The following is a 14,707-nucleotide window of genomic DNA, read 5'->3' as shown; positions in this document are numbered from 1 at the left end:
TATTCCATCGCATAAATAGACCACTTCTTCTTTATTCGTTCATCGTTTGATGGACATTTGGACTCTTTCCATAATTTGATTATTGTTGATAATGCTGCTGTAAACATCGGGATGCATGTGCCTCTTCGAATCAGTATTTTTGTATTCTTTGGGTAAATTCCTAGTCGTGTAATTGCTGAGTCATAGATAGCTCTATTTTTAACTATTTGGGGAACCTCCATACTGTTTTCCACAGTGGCTGCACCAGTGTGCATTCCCACCAACAGTGTAAGAATGTTCCCCTTTACCCGCATCCTTGCCGACATCTGTTGTTTCCTGTGTTGTTAATTTTAGCCACTCTGACAGGTAGGGGGTAGTATCTAAGTGTGGTTTTGATTTGTATTTCCCTGATGATGAGTGACAGAGTAAGTTTTTTATTGATGACCACTCGTGTTCCCTGCCTTGGGGCAGGGTAATTGAAAGTACTCAGCGAATGGCTTCTTTTCCAAGCTGAAGGATGCCTTTAATAGTGATGTGTTTGAGACCGTGCCTCTTGCTATGGTCAAAGGCAGACATTGACTTACTCTTGCTTAGGGTGTTTTGTATTTTTTAAACTCCTGAGGTAAAGGATAAAAATGAACTAGATATTTTCAAGGATAGATTTTTAAAGATCATATAAAATTTTATTTTTTTGTTTCATCAACTTAAAAAATGTTTGCTCCCACTTAAAAAAATGTCAGTGCAATAGAGTGTATGTACATAGTTGTAAAATAATAAAAAATGGCAGTCTCCTGTCCTCTTCCTCACTACTACCCCTTAGCAGTCCGCTTTTAATACTTTTTGCTTTCTCTTCTGACATTAACTTCAGTATACTGTTTTCACTTGATTCCTAAGCTTTAGACATTTTCTACTGACTTCCTCTTATGATAATTGAGGACCTGGCTTTTTACCAGCCTCCAAATTTCTCCCTTTCTTTTTCCTACTATGAATAACGGCTATGATTTTAGTAAAGTCAAAATATTTTTGCTCCACGAAATCTGCTGTATACATCTAAGAATCTTTCCCCAAATAGTTTCACAAATCTGGTCATCTGTTAGTTGTCACTCCTTCTCCCTTCCCCCCTTTAGTCTGCTCTTTGGAATAGAGATCCTTCCCTTCCGATCTTTTCTCCCCCAGGCCTGTTGCACTAGTCATCTTCGGACCTCACCCCTCTTCTGTGTGGGTCTTGTCTCCTTGATCCTGTGCTTCCTTCTTCCTTGTTTTATTCCCTCATCCTTCTGAAGCAATCCATCATAAATGAAAACTTAAATTAAAAAAAAATCGGAAAAACTTACAAAATCAGGGACAAAAGTATCACGAATCCTTAGGTTCTTATCATCCAGATTCAAGTTATCACAAGTTTGCCACACTGACTGCATTTGTCCCTTTTTCCTTTTTCTCCTCCATCTGTCCTCCCCTTCTCTCTCTCCTGCCTCTCTCCCTCTCCCTTTCCTTCCCTTGCTCTAGTGTTTTAAAGTAAAGGTCAGTATTTTAAGTCATGGTGTCGGATGAGCTCCCCTTGAGAGGCAGACAACATTTGACACATACAGTGAATAGGAGACTTTGTCGGCATCACCCAAGTTGCTGACACCAACTTCACAGGAAGGTTTATCCTGGAGCTTTGAATTACATGAACTAATACATTCCATTTTGCAGGGACATGGTGTTGGGTTTCTGGCACATACAACATTTTCAAGCTGACCAGACATTTTGGCATAATGATTTTAGAACATTTTCCCCCGAGATCATAGTACTTAAATTAATTAATTCCTCAATAAACTTGCTATTTGTGCTCTTGTTATCCAGTAGGTGAAATGTTTGGTTTATGATATGCAGGTATGAATAGTTAAAGTAATGTGATATTTAGTTCCCTTGAAAATCTGGTTCCTGTATAATACCAAATATAAATATTAGGATTTGACATCCAACAGGAAAACTATTTTGTTTTATTGGGAACTATATGGATTTAATGGCAAAGGGCATGCCATGTCTGTTAATGCCTTATTACATAGGTCAGTTAACTTTAACCTAATATAGTAGATAGTGCCTTTTTTGGTATCACAAACCAGTAGCTGATGAAACACCTGATAACTAGAAATTATGCCATGAATTAACATGTTAGCCTTCATATAATTGTAAATCCCGTGCTAGTATTTTCATTCAGGAGTTCTTAATTATTGAAGACATGAGCATTTTTTTAACTTTTTGCATTTTCTGAATTGTGTTAACAGAATAACAGAGATCAGTTTGATATAAATAATTCAGAAATGCTGATAAAAATCTCTGCCTTGTCAATTTCTTTATAAGGGCTCCATTGTTCATGGGGTTTTTTGCTTTTTTATGGATGGATCCATAAACATGAATCCCGGAAACTTGCAGCTTTCTGAATAAATAACTTGTTTTATAGTCTTATTTTCTTTTCTTAGATCTTTATACCCAGAAGGTAAGGAAATTAAGCTTATTATGAACAATTTATTGATGTATTTATAATAAAGTCTTCCCATTAATCTTATTTATACCGTACTTTACATGTTTTCAGCAATCATCTTCTGAAAAGGTTATGCAGAAAAAGCTTTGAGTAGCAGGGATCAATGGATTTATTCATATAAATGGTTATTAGTACACAGATTAAAGTGATATAAAGATGGGCAAAATGCTTCCCCTTAGTGACAAATAAAAGCATAATTGTAACTCAATTTTAATACTAATCATTTCACATTTTACCAGTAAGTTGGGTGAAAATTTTTATTTTTATTTTTTTAAGGTTTTATTTATTTATTCGACAGAGAGAGACACAGTGAGAGAGGGAACACAAACCGGGGGAGTGGGAGAGGGAGAAGCAGGCTCCCCGCCGAACAGGGAGCCGTTGCAGGGCTCGATCCCTGGACCCTGGGATCATGACCTGAGACAAAGGCAGACGCTTAACGACTGAGCCACCCAGGCGCCCGTGGGTGAAAATTTTTAACTAAGTAGTCATTTTAATGATGGCATTGATAATTTGTAACTCACAGGAATTTTGACGTGATTTCTACCAGCTCATTTTACTAGCCTCCTAAACCCAGCTGTGGCAGATTGTGTTTTCCAAAAATGGCTAAATATATATCCCACTCCTCATGTGCTCCTTAAATTGAGACACTCCTCTCACCAACAGGTAGAGTCTGTGCTCTGTCCCCTTGAATGTTGTGATGCTGTGTGACTTCCAAGGCTGGCCTGCAGAGAGGATGCAGCTTGTACATGACTTGTTCTCTCTTGGAATAGGCACCTTGGAAGTCCCAAGCTGTCCTGTAAGATGTCCAGCTACTCTGAAGCCACCATGCTGGAGAGACCATGCGGATATACCAAATGGACGAAAAAAAATGTCAGAAGATCCCCAGATGTTCTAGTCTTCCCAGCCTGATTACCAGACATAAGAGTGAATGAGCCACCCTCTGCCAGCAGCCATGGGAGCAAGCCTGAGGGGGAACTGCCCAGATGGGCCCACTTAAATCCCAGAACCATGTGAGAAAATGTTAAATTTGATTGTCATTGTAAGACACTAAGTTTTGGGGGCAATTTATTATGCAGCCATAGTAAATGGAATACTGACCCTTCTCTATGGCTCCCTCATTCAGAGAACAGCACCATCATTCATATGACAATCCCCAAATTTCCACATCACATTATTTCTGCCTTGCCTGAAGTCCAGATGGGGAGTTCCGATTGCATATGCAAATTTCCACAGTCTCAAATGGACCTATTGGGAGATACCTCAAATCACAGAGCAATAGGCAGTGATGTATGTGATCCATTCAGTGAGAGGAGCCAACGGTAGGCAGCAATAATGCCGTCTACCACAATTACCAACGCTGTAGAAGTCTATTAATACAGTAAGAAGATAAATGTTTTTCGGGCGCCCAGGTGGCTCAGTTGGTTAAGCGACTGCCTTCGGCTCAGGTCATGATCCTGGAGTCCCGGGATCGAGTCCTGCATCGGGCTCCCTGCTCAGCGGGGGGTCTGCTTCTCCCTCTGACCCTCTTCCCTCTCATGCTCTCTATCTCTCATTCTCTCTCTCTCTCAAATAAATAAATAAATAATAAAAAAGAAAATAAATGTTTTTCTATATTCATATCTATGTGGTGAAATGGAAAAGCTCTGAACACCAAAGTATCAACAGTCCCCCCAGTGGGGCTAGTTCTCCTTAAACCTCTGTACTGTTTGAATTTCTACAATAAGATTTCAAGCAACTGAGGGAGACATGAGGCTGAGAGTTGCTGCATGCCACCTACAAGGTCATTTAGGAATCAAAGTCACAGAGCTAGACCTAATTCAGAATCATTTGCAATGTATTTTTTCTCGTGTTTGCCTGCTTATCTGTATGTGTCTCACGTATTTTCCTGTTGTGATTTGAGCGTGTACAAAGAGAGATGATCATCTGGACTGTATTTCTGGCTCTTTTACTTTAATTCCAGGCTCTGTATATGAGGCCAGAGTTATTTACTTTTGCTTTACTGCTTCCTCATCTCCTCCTTTAGGTTATTGACAAAGTGTTGATGCCAGGAAGATTAAAAAAGTCTTTGGTGTTACCCAAGAAAAAGAAGCTGCATGTCAGGTAGAACTGACCAATAGTCTTGTCAGAGAAATTAGCACGAGCTAATAGATTTGTGTTTTCCCTCAAAGGAAGTATCTGTTTTCAGTATTTTTTAAAAAAATTTCTGTGGGTTAGTCCCGAGCATACCTTGGTTGTAACTGAGAATTAGGGTTCCTGATTCAATTGCCATTAATTTGTAAATTGTCTCAAGGTAGTCCTTCTCTTTGCTTACTTATTTTTACATACAACAAGAAAAAGGAAAATGTGGATGTGTATTCACTTAAAAAAGAATCCACATTTGGGGTGCCTGGGTGGCTCAGTTGTTAAGTGTCTACCTTCGACTCAGGTCATAGTCCCAGGGTCCTGGGATCGAGCCCCACATGGGGCTCCCTGCTCAGCAGGAAGACTGCTTCTCTCTCTCCCACTCCCCCTGCTTGTGTTCCCTCTCTCGCTGTCTCTCTCTGTCAAATAAATAAATAAAATCTTAAAAAAAAAAAAGAATCCACATTCAAAATGGGAAATTTGCGAAACAGATAAGTTACAGAGTTGGCCTATATCATTCTTTGATTTCCAAAAGGCTTTTCTTCCAGAATTCTTTTAAATAGAATGAGTCTAATATACTTAGGATTTTATTTATAGATCACAAAGAAACAAGAAGTGGTGGTCGGGGCGCCTGTGTGGCTCAGTTGGTTTAGGGTCTGCCTTCCGCTCAGGTCATGATCCCAGGACCCTGGGATTGAGCCCTGCGATGGTCTCCCTGCTCAATGGAGAGCCTGCTTCTTCCTCTGCTGCACCCCTGCCTCCCCCCCCCCCCCGGCTCATGCTCGTGCTCTCTCTTTCTCTCTCAAATAAATAAATAAAATCTCTAAAAAAAGAAATAGGAAGTGGTGGTGGTAAAGAAGAGAGTGCAGAGAAAAAAATGTTTTAGGAAATCACAGTGATTAAAGATCAATAAAAGAATTTTAAAAATCCACTTGGAAAATTGTTAGGCCACCAGAAAAATATTAAGTTCCTAATAACTTTAGGAAAATTGTGATAGAAAATGAAACCTTTTATGGTTTGCAAGATGGAGAGTGTCTTTTCCCCTGTAATAAAAGCCATCTTTTGGCACAAAGGAGAGGTATGGGTAGTGTACTTTGTGAAAGCCAGACATGCAATAAATGATGAAGGCTCTATTTCAGCAAGTTACAGGCAGAAAACAAAGCCCCAAACGATCGGCTAGAGCTACAGCTTTGTTGAACGGAGGATACTGCTTCATTATTCTATCATACACTTTGCAATCTAAACATTATTGCTATATATAAAAAGGTGATCTGTACATTTGTATGCTGAATAGCAGGCATTCTTAATGCCTTTTGGTGATTGGGTTGTAAGAGCATATTTAGCCTTTGCTTTCATTTTTACTATTGGAGCAAATTACACCATCCATAAGGTCCTAAACAACCAAAGCTCTTCTTTTCTCTCAATTTGTCGGTGAGCACTTGCTGGACTCTCTGAGAAAGATTTCTTTCCTGCTTGTCTAGGGTAGCAGCTCTGGTTTGCAGAGATGCTTGCAGATGCACAAGCTGCACAGGAAGTACCAGGTTATGAATCAGTGGGAAAACAGATTTTGAAACCTGGAGAATCCAACATTTCATTTTTTTTTGCATAGCTTGGTAATCTGGACATGGTCTCAGATCAGAAATGGAAAGACTGAACCTGCTCTACCATAGTGTATAGGAAAAAGCTCCCTTCCTTCCCTCCTTTCTCAATGGCAAAATCCTTATTGTTTTTTGCCCCCAAATGTAGAAATAAATACGCTCTTTGGGGAAAAAATGATTACATATAAAGTAGGAAATGAAATTCTCTCCCCTCCCTGCCAATGTCCTCATAGGACATAACCCACTATTGACATTTTCTTACAAATCATTCCAAATATTTTCTATAAATGTGAATATAATTGTATTTGTCTGAAACAAGAAAATGCAACACTTTTCATTTTGTAATGCGATCTTTTATCTTAACACTGTATATATTGGGCATTTTTCTGGGTCAATATCTACAGACCTACAACCTTCAAACAGCAATATTGTTATTTGTTTATTTATATTTTTTAAAGATTTTATTTATTTATTTGACAGATAGAGACATAGCGAGAGAGGGAACACAAGCAGGGGGAGTGGGAGAGGGAGAAGCAGGCTTCCCGCTGAGCAGGGAGCCCGATGTGGGGCTCGATCCCAGGACGCTGGGATCATGACCTCAGCTGAAGGCAGACGCTTAACGACTGAGCCACCCAGGCGCCCAACAATATTGTTATTCATTTAAACAGATCCTTCAGTGATGGGCATTGCCCCCCATTACATATGGTGCTGCAAGGAATTTTTTTTCACTTACATCTTTCCACACTTACCCCTTCATTTCCTATTATATTTCATTCCATGATATTCATTTCTATGATATCTCATTCCCCCAGAGAGGAACTGCTGGGTCAGTGTGCAAGATTTACGTTGTAGGATATATTGCCAGTGGCCCTCCAGAAATGTACTAAATACACTCCCACCAGATGTGTACAAAAGGGTTATATACTTTTGCCAAAACTAGATATTATCAATCTTTTTAATGTTTGTCAAACTAAGCAAAGGCTAATATCTAATTTCACTGTAATTTACAAAAGAACTGTTTTTTTCTGAATCCAGATCTAGTTGTGTTTCCTGCTGCCAAAGGCTCTGTTGCTTAACTTTGGGAACCCCTCCCCTGCTCCCAGTCTCTGCCTCGTCATGCTCTTTGGTGCATTGCTGGTCCTTTTTGGTCTCTTGCTGTATGCTGTAGTCTGTTCCCCTAGCTGAGCAGAGGGGGAGTTGCTCTCTGCAATGACGTAGATTCTCATCATATTTATGCACACACAATCACAAATCATAATCACACATATGCCACATCATACACATGTACATGATTTCTCTCTCTCTCACACACACACACACACTTCACATCACGTACAAAATCACATAGGGAATCATATCATCCACACCACATCATATGTTAGTGTGTCATTGTACAGCAATCAAAATGAAATCAGTTTCTGTCAACTGGTTCAAAGGCCCATCACATTCCTGGGATGCTTCAAAAGCTCCCAGATGACTGTGCTCTTCTTGGGTGTCCGGCTTCTTATGTCAGCTCTCTGCTACCTTGCTCCTGGCTCTCCTGCAAACTGAGAGCTCTTTCCTCCTGGCTGGGCACATTTGCACTCTCTGAGTGAGCCCGGAGGCTGCTGGTGAAAAGGTGGGAACTGAAGTTTTTGGGTACAAGCACTAATTTACAAGAAATGGTTGAAATCTGTTCTCTCTCTCTCTCACCAAAACCAATACATATGATTTCCCCTTGAATTTTGTTATAAGGATTTTGAAAAACTGGGAAGGCATAAGTAGATCCAGTTTTGTCTGGTTTCTGCTTAAAACATTCTGATTTACCATTAGTCTGATGTTTCTTTCCTAATGCACAGTTTGCTTTATTGATTTTTTCCCCCTTTGTCACCAGCATTGCTCAAAACAGAACTGCTAAAATATGCTGACCTCTTTTCTTTCCTCAGAGTTCTTTAGCAATAAGATGTATACAGAACACATCCATCAAATCTACTATTTAATTAAAATATGAAGTTAGGTTGGAGAAATATAAATAATAGAGCTTGTAAGCAATTTGTATATGAACACTACTTGTCCCTCTGGTCTTCTGTGTGAGAGCCTGGATCTAACTCTTCAGAGAGGAGTTTGTGTAACACAGCTCGGAGCCAGACAGACCTGGCTTTGCATCCTCTGTGTATGTGAACTCAGGATCATCTCCTTTTCTAAGCCTTGATTTTTTTTTTTTTTTGCTATATAACATGTGATTAATGAAAGTACCACTAGCCATGAGGATTAAATGAAATCCATGAGAATTAAGAAAAGGAATGAAGAAGAGGGTTTTTACTACTGCTAATTATTTTTTTTTAAAGTAGGCTCCACACCCAGCATGGAGCCCAATGTGGGGCTTGAACTCACAACCTTGAGATCAAGACCTAACCTGAGATCAAGAGTTGGACACTTAACTGACTGAGCCACCCAGGCACCCCATTGTGGCTGATTTTTTCATTATAAAAGTTATATTTACTTACTGAGGAACATTTGGAAATATAGAAACATATAGTGACAAAAATCACTCCTAGATACTGTTAATGGTTCGGGATGATTCCTTTAGTCCATATTATTTTATTTTATTTTATTTTATTTTTTAAAGATTTTATTTATTTATTTGACAGAGAGAGAGAGACAGCAAGAGAGGGAACACAAGCAGGGGGAGTGGGAGAGGGAGAAGCAAGTTTCCCGCCAAACAGGGAGCCCGATGAGGGGCTCGATCCCAGGACCCTGGGATCATGACCCAAGCAGAATGCAGATGCTTATTGACTGAGCCACTCAAGCGCCCCCCTTTAGTCCATTTCAAAACAATGTGTAGTAATGGGGCGCCTGGGTGGCTCAGTCAGTTAAGCGTCTGCCTTTGGCTCAGGTCATGATCTCAGGGTCCTGGGATCAAGCCCCATATCAGACTCCCTGTTCAGCAGAGAGTCAGCCTCTCCCTCCCTCACTACCACCCTCATGCTCTCTCTCAAATAAATAAATAAATAAAATTTTTAAAAAAATAAAACATGTGGGATTTTTTTATCTTTAAATTTTTATTGTTATGTTAATCACCATACATTACATCATTAGTTTTTGATGTAGTGTTCCCTGATTCATTGTTTGTGCATAACACCCAGTGCTCCACGCAGAATGTGCCCTCTTTAATACCCATCACCAGGCTAACCCATCCCCTCACCCCCCTCCCTCTAGAACCCTCAGTTTGTTTTTCAGAGTCCATCGTCTCTCATGGTTCGTTGCCCCCTCCGATTTACTCCCCTTTATTCTTCCCCTCCTGCTATCTTCTTTTTTTTTTTCTTAACATGTATTGCATTATTTGTTTCAGAGGTACAGATCTGTGATTCAACAGTCTTGCACAATTCACAGTGCTCACCATAGCACATACCTTCCCCACTGTCTATCACCCAGCCACCCCATCCCTCCCACCCCCCCACCACCCCAGCAACCCTCAGTTTGTTTCCTGAGATTAAGAATTCCTCATATCAGTGAGATCATATGATACATGTCTTTCTCTGATTGACTTATTTCACTCAGCATAACACCCTCCAGTTCCATCCACGTCGTTGCAAATGGCAAGATCTCATTCCTTTTGATGGCTGCATAATATTCCATTGTGTATATATACCACATCTTCTTTATCCATTCATCTGTCGATGGACATCTTGGCTCTTTCCACAGTTTGGCTATTGTGGACATTGCTGCTATAAATCTCGGGGTGCACATACCCCTTCAGATCACTACATTTGTATCTTTGCGGTAAAGACCCAGTAGTGCAATTGCTGGATCGCATGGTAGCTCTATTTTCAACTGTTTGAGGAACCTCCATACTGTTTTCCAGAGTGGTTGCACCAGCTTGCATTCCCACCAACAGTGTAGGAGGGTTCCCCTTTCTCCGCATCCCCGCCAACATCTGTCGTTTCCTGACTTGTTAATTTTAGCCACTCTGACTGGTGTGAGGTGGTATCTCATTGAGGTTTTGATTGGCATCAGGGAAATCCAAATGAAAACCTCAATGGGATTTTTTTTTAAAGATTTTATTTATTTGACAGAGAGAGACACAGCGAGAGAGGGAACACAAGCAGGGGGAGTGGGAGAGGGAGAAGCAGGCCTCCCACGGAGCAGGGAGCCCAATGCGGGGCTCGATCCCAGGACCCTGGGATCACGACCCGAGCTGAAGGCAGATGCTCAATGACTGAGCCACCCAGGTGCCCCAACAATATGTGGGATTTTTAAGAAACATAGCATAATCATTATATTTACACATATCCATATATATGTATACATTTGTAGGTATATATAAAATATATATGTGTATATAAATGTCATATGTATGTAAAATTTTGTGTGGGTAGAAAAGGATTTTGTTAAGATTCAAGGCCTTATGTGCTACTTACTTCAATCAGCCGAGTCTATTGACTTCTATATCGAATGTCTGTCATCAGAGTTGTGTTTTAATCTAAATTGAGCACTTGGGCATCTCCTAACCTTTCAACATTTCTTTGTGATACAGGTACAATCTCAAATCTTTCCCAACTCAGTCTTGTGAGTTTGCACTTTCCCTGACATTACTCTAATGTGCTAGCCCTGGAACATGGGAGATTTCTCTTCTCTTATGCATTGGCAAGTGTCTCGGAATCTTAAGTGCATCTATTACACAGTGCTCCCTGTGTCCTTTTATCCTGCTCCTGTTCGATACCATATTAAGGAACTGAAACTCTAAGAAGGCACATCAGGACAGAAATAGAGGAGCCACCGGAAAGGTTACCATTGTCTGGGTGTGAGATAAATACCCTTCCCAGAAGAATTCATTGTAAATGATGCTGCTTTCCTGCTGCAGGATTGATTTGCTCACGAGAATGGATGGAAAAGGACAGAGGAACACTTGGAAGCAGAGGGAGTGGTGGGGAGCAAGATGAGTAACATTTGGACCCTGTTTTTAGGACAATGACGCTAGGGCTTTAGAAGAGTGATTGAAATTAAAATGAAAATCCTTGCATTCCCCCCCCACCACCCCGAACTCTTCATGTGATTGCTTTTGAGCCAAGGATACTAAATGCAATAACTGAAAATTGGGAGAAATTATTTATTGAGAACACTTTTATTGTAGGGAGATTTCTTCCCCCCTCTTTAAAAGAATCTTTTGCTGTCACAGTGGATATGCAGTTCCCTCTGAACCATAATATAAGGGGAGGAGAAAGTCCTTATTCCTGTGGAGATAATTGGAGTTGAAACATTTCATATGCTCCAAAGTAGAAAATTCAGGGACGAAATTGTACACAGAGAACAAAGGAAGCTATGCAGTGTGTCCACTCCCCCCTATGTTGGATATAAGCCTTGCCTATGAGCTGAAATTAAGCTTTGCCATAGCGACACTAGGAGTGAAGAATTCTTTGGGTTAAAAGCACTTTTGTAAGAGAAAATCTGGGATGATCTGGAGTGGTCAGGGGCGAATCAAGGGGTTGGAAGAAATGCATTGTAACAGTATCCTGAAACGCAAATTCAGACTCCTTTTATCCCCTGACGAGACTTGGTGATAAATGCCCCTTTAAACCCATGTACTTTTTTTCACATTGCTGTCTTAGACTCTTCTGGTGTGTTGTTGTGGAGTCTCCAGCGTTCTTCCTTTGCTTCAGCAAAAGTTTCCATCCATGAGCTCCAATTCTCTCCAGATATTAAGCCCTTGTAAAGGAGAACTATGCAATCCTGATTGATGTCCATACGTCGTTCTGGGGTTAGCCTTTGGCCAAATCTGACCCACTGCCTTTTTCATAAATAAAGTTTTATTGGAACTCAGCCAGCTAGCCCATTCATTTTTCCAGCATCTAGGGCTGCTTTTGCACTATAACAGATTTTAATTGTGACAAAGGCGGTATGACCCACAAAACCAAAAATACTCACTATCTGACCTTTCACAGAAGAAGTTTGCTAAACATTGCTAGTTGATTAGATCATGGTGAGGTTGAAGCCCTAGCTTTTAATTTACATTTCGTATATCCAGCCCCAGAAAGCTTCCTCATAAATGGTTGTGTGGCTGGTCAGATAGCAGTCCTCAATGTCTTTCCATTAGTGGGGACAGTTCCCCGTACATGTTCTGTAGACTTGACCCAGAATCAGTAAGATGAGCTGAGTAAACACAGGATTTTGACTTTCAAAATGAACCATGAGTTAGTTTCCAATGCTGCTGTAACAAACTACCATGACCTTAATGCTTTTAAAACAACAGAAGGTTACTGTGTTCTGGAGGTCAGAAGTCTAAAATGGGGTAGAAGGGCTGTGTTCCCTCGGGAGACGTCAGGGAGGACTCTCGTTCCCTTGGCCTCTCCCGCTCCTAGAGAATGCCGGCGTTCACTGGCTCATGACCCTGGCCCCCTTCTTATCACTCGGACTTTAGCTTCCATGGTCACCTCTCCTTCTCTGACTCTGACCCTCCTGTCTCTCTCTTGTAAGAATTGGATCACCTGGATAGTCTGAGATAATTTCCCTATCTCAAGATCCTTAACTTAATACACTGGCAAAGTCACCTTTGCTTTGTAAGGCAAGATATTCACCGGTGTGAGGAATTAGGATGTGGACATCTTTGGGAAACCCATGGTTCTAGATACTGTAGATTGCTAATGTTTGCTTTCCCCTCTGCTCAGATATCCACAATAATTTTACTGATCGCCAAGCAGGGCGGTACTAAGAGAATAAAAACGAAAACCAAAAACAATAAAAAAGTGGTTTGAAAGTTCTTATAGGAGTTTTATATACATTTGGAATGGAAAGCGTGAGATTTATATAGTGCTTCAAAGAGGACAGTAAGATATTCAGGAGACGAGTGAATCTTGATTGTATTAGAAAGTAAATTGATTATTTACTACATAAATAAAATGCATATTTGCAGAAATAAAGCACTTTCCAAACGAGCATATTCATTTTCCACTGCATTTTCTAAGCAACAGAGATTGGGTGCATATTTTCCAAATGCAAGACTGCTCCCACCCCATGCTAGGTATAAGATACTCTCTGCGAGTTACCATGTGTAAGAGCAATACATTTGAATGATTTAACACAGAAACACAGAGTTCATAGATAAACTTCTCCACAGAATATGTTGCTGACTAATTGTGTCACTTGTATGAGAGGCATCCATCATTCTCTGTTCTCTAAAATCGGACCTGCCTTTGACCATAGTAGGGTAAGCATGGCGAGTCTATGTGAAAATAAGAATTTTTTTTAAGCATACTCATATTTTCAATGAACCGTTCTCTAACTCATTGAGGACCTATTTGCAATTTCACAGCCCAGAGAAGTCCCTGGGGCCCAAATAGTTTCACTGTGTGTGGGCGAAGGTATTATGAACCACAGATTATTATACTTGATTTGAGTATCTTTACAGCTATTTAAGATCATCTCAAATTGCTCTTTCTTTCCTTTCACTGCAAAGCGTTCCATAGCCCCCCTTCTCTCCTGGGAGCCTGCCATCCCACCCTTGGTTCACCACAGCCCCTTACTTGCTTGCCATTTGGCTTCTAGATTCCTGATTATTTTGTCCTCTGCTCCCCAACACACTTATTTTTATTTTTTACATAAATCTCATTTGGTATTTCCTGGGGCCCTAACTGTGCCATGTGTTCTTCGAAGGCAAATGTTGTCTTCTTTCTGCCTCGCAGATTTAGTGTGATACACGACGTCCTGCACATAGCGAGCTCTCAGAAAACTGCCTCCAATGAGTGTGCCATGTTGCTCAGGAGTTTTCTATTCTGCTCATTCTGATGGCCACTGATTAAATGGCTTAAACTAGGTTTTAGCCATGTTGCTTTTGGTTTGTTTCCCCCTCCTTTCTTTTGACTTCCTGTTGACCGTCTACCACATAGAAACCATTCTGTCTTCTGCTGGACACCAAAGCCTACCGCACTTTACTTTGTTCTTTGAGTGTCTACCCTCCTCCAGAAACCCTTTGTGGAATTTCTCTAGTCATTTTCACCTTGCCAGCACCATCTAGGGGCCAAATTTATCTCCAACTCTACCCTGTAGTTACAGCTTATTCTTTGGAGGTGGGGCGGAAAACAGTGCTCAGGTCCGTGGTTATGGCTGAAAAGCTAACGTTGGACAAACAGTTCTTAAAATTTTCCTTGGTCATCTTGCTACTTCCTCTGGGTCCCAAATGTTCCTCACTTATTGTTCTGTTTGGAGACTTTCTTATTCTGCATTGTGTTATAGTTGGTTATTTCTCAACCCTTATTTGATTTTCAGAATTTTGTAAAAGAGAGGATGGACATACTCAGTGGCATACCAGTATAGTACTGGGGATTAGTTTATGGTAGGTATTCAATAGATATTTAGAATTTATTTATTTATTTATTTATTTATTTATTTATTTATTTATTTATTTATTTTAGATTTTATTTATTTAAGAGAGAGAGACACAGTGAGAGAGGGAACACAAGCAGGGGAGTGAGAGAGGGAGAAGCAGGCCTCCCGCTGAGCAGAGAGC

Source organism: Callorhinus ursinus, unplaced genomic scaffold (assembly GCF_003265705.2).
Source record: "Callorhinus ursinus isolate GAN/ISIS: 27379988/994484 unplaced genomic scaffold, GSC_fseal_2.0 scaffold9, whole genome shotgun sequence".
NCBI classification, from domain to species: Eukaryota; Metazoa; Chordata; class Mammalia; order Carnivora; family Otariidae; genus Callorhinus; species Callorhinus ursinus.
This window is presented reverse-complemented; position numbering follows the sequence as displayed.